Below are 3,479 nucleotides of genomic sequence, written 5' to 3' on the forward strand. Positions count from 1 at the left end.
CTTCAGGATATATCTTGAAACGCACTTTTTGATGATGAATGAAACGCCATTCCTCTTCAAGTTGTCATTCCCAGCATAATAGACCATATGGTTGTTGGATTCAAAATGGCCAACATCAGTCCATTTCGACTCACTAATACCTAGGATAGCAATGTTTATGTGTTCCATTTCATTTTTGATGATTTCCAATTTTCCTAGATTCATACTTCGTGTGTTCCATGTTCCGATTATTAATGGATGTTCGCAGCTCTTTCTTCTCATTTTGAGCAGTGCCACATGAGCAAGTGAAGGTCCCAAAAGCTTGACTTCATTCGTGTCATTAAGGTCCACTCTACTTTGAAGAAGCAGCTCTTCCCCAGCCGTATTTTGAGCACCTTCCAACCTGAGGGACTCATCTTTTGGCATTATATCAGACAATGTTCCGCTGCTATTCATAAGGTTTTCATTAGCTACTGGTTTTCAGAAGTAGACTGCCGGGTCCTTCTTCCTAGTCTGTCTTAGTCTGGAAGCTTAGCTGAAACCTGTCCACCATGGGTGACCCTGCTGTAATTTGAATACTGGTGGCATAGCTTCCAGCATCACAGCAACACTCAAGCCCCCACAGTATGACAAACTGACAGACTCGTCAGGGGAGATGCTGTGTTAGCTGACATGAAAACAACATTCATTTCTTTGTACATCTTCATCAGAACTCTTAAGCGACCAGGTGTATTATCAATGAGTAGTAATATTTTTATAGGAATCTTTTTTTCTGAGCAGTAGGCCTCAACAGTAGGCTTAAATTATTCAGTAAACCATGTTGTAAACAGATGTGTTGTCATTCAGGCTTTGTTATTCTGTTTATAGAGCACAGGCAGAGTAGATTTAGCATAATGCTTGAGGGTTCTAGGATTTTCAGAATGGTAAGTAAGCATTGGTTTCAACTTAAAGTCGCCAGCTGCATTAATCTCTAACAAGAGAGTCAGCCTGTCCTTTGAAGCTTTGAAGTCATGCATTGACTTCCCCTCTATAGTTATGAAAGTCCTAGATGGCATCTTCTTCCTATATAAGGCTGTTTCATCTACATTGAAAATCTGTTGTTTAGTGTAGCCACCTTCATCAATTATCTTAGCTATATCTTCTGGGTAACTTGCTGCAGCTTCTACAGCAGCATTTATTTCTTCACCTTGTACTTTTACGGTATAGAGACGGCTTCTTTCCTTAAAGCTTGTGAACCAAACTCTGCTAGCTTCAAACTTTTCTTCTGCAGCTCCCTCACCTCTCTCAGCCCTCATAGAATTGAAGAGAGTTAGGGCCTTGCACTGGTTCAGCCTTTGGTTTAAGGGAAGTTGTGGCTGGTTTGATCTTCCATCCAGACCACTAAAATCTTCTCCGTATCAGCAATAAGGCTGTTTCACGGTCTTATCATTCATGTGTTCCCTGGAGTAGCGCTTTTCATTTCCTTCAAGAACTTTTCCTTTGCATTCACGACTTAGCTGTTTGGTGCAAAAGGCCTAGCTTTTGGCGTATCTTGAGTTTTGACTTGCTTTTCTCACTAAGCTTAATCATTTTTAGCTTTTGCCTTACAGTGAGAGACACGTGACTCTTCCTTTCACTTGAACACTTAGAGGCCACTGTAAGGCTATTAATTGGCCAAATTTCAATATTAGGTAATATTGAAATAATAATAATAATTTCAATATCAGAGAATAGGGAGGCCTGAGGAGAAGGAATAGAAACAGGGAAAGGGCCAGCTGGAGGAGCCATCAGAATTCACACAATATTTATCAATTAATTTCTCAGTCTTATATGGACGTGGTTCATGGTGCCCCAAAACAATTACAATAGTAACATCAAAGATCATTGATCATAGATCACCATAACACATATAATAATAACGAAAAGTTTGAAATGTTGAGAGAATTACCAAAATGTATTGCAGGGACACAAAGTGAGCACCAGCCATTAGAAAAATAGCACTGATAGAATTACTGGACGCGGGGTTGCCGCAAACCTTCAATTTGTAAAAAACTCACTAGCTGAGAAGCACAATAAAGCGAAGCACAAACAAAGTATTACTGTATAAAGTACTAAAGATCCCCTTATAGCTACTGGAGTCCTGGTGGTACAGTGGTTAAGAATTTAGCTGCTAACCAAAAGGTTGGCAGTTCGAATCCACTAGCCACTCCTTGGAAACCCTATGGGACAGTTCTACTCTGTCCTACAGGTTTGCTATGAGTCAGAATCGACTTGATGGCAATGGGTTCTTTTTTCTAATATCTCCCAATATATAAGAAATCATGTGTAAAAACATTCTTTTAGACAGTGTTCTATGTGTTTAAAAAAAAATACCTACTTATAAAAATGTGATATATAAATATAACATAATTTAAATATAAATAATATAATGTATAGTATAAATAACATAATATAATATAAAAGTATAGCATTATAAAATGACAATTTTTTTCATTTAATGATATATCATGAAGATCTTTCCACGTCAATACAAATAGATCTGCCTTGATTTTTAATGAAAACAAATTTTTAATAGTATACATTTATTCACTATAATTTATAAAACAATTCTACTAGCTGTCAAGTATATAAGTATCTTCAGATTTTCTTCTATATGAAATAGTATTGCAGTAATCACTTTTGTGCATCTATGCAAATATTTTTATAGGATTGATTCCTAGTAGTTTCTGGGTCAAAAGCTATCAACACTTTAAATTTTGATAGCTTTTGCTGTATTGGCCACCAAATACTGTAAAGGTTTACATTTTCACAAATTGTGTGCTTGCATATTCACACCAACACTAAATGTTATCAGTTTTTAGAAAAAATTTGATAATCTGATGAATGAAATCATTTATTGTTATTACAATTTTCACGTTCCCTATATGACCCTTAGAATCAATTATCAAAATTTAGAAAAAAATGGGCATTTTGATTGGGACTACTATGGATTTATAGACTGTTTTGTAAGGGATTAGCATTTTATCATACTGGAGTTTTTCATATAGGACCATGATGTGTCTCTCCATTTTTTCAAGCCTTAAGTCTTCCAGTAAAATTTCTAAGTATCATGGGTTAGGTCTTGCACATTTCATTACTTATTCCAGATAAGTTATGGGTTAAACAATTGTCGTTTGAGTGATTGGGGTTTCTTTCTCTACCACACTGTTTAAAGATAGAGTGACATACACTGCATGGCATCTAGGTCATAACCCTCCTATGACTTCTTCCTTACTAACAGGGTCCTGATATTGTTTTGGGGCTAGCAATGCGCCCATCCCCAGAGGATGAATCGTGATCAATCTAAACCAGCCATGGCAGTCCTAATGATTGTGTCTTTTGCTAGATATTCATTTTCCCTGCCACCCTTGCTGCCAAGGCTGGCTGTATCATCTAGTTTTACCCAATGTGTAATAAGGGAAATTCTGATTAATTTTCCTCCTTGATACAAAGAAAACCCCTCTGCTTTCTGTCCCTATTCT

This window comes from Elephas maximus, chromosome 9 (assembly GCF_024166365.1).
Source record: "Elephas maximus indicus isolate mEleMax1 chromosome 9, mEleMax1 primary haplotype, whole genome shotgun sequence".
In the NCBI taxonomy this organism is placed as follows: domain Eukaryota; kingdom Metazoa; phylum Chordata; class Mammalia; order Proboscidea; family Elephantidae; genus Elephas; species Elephas maximus.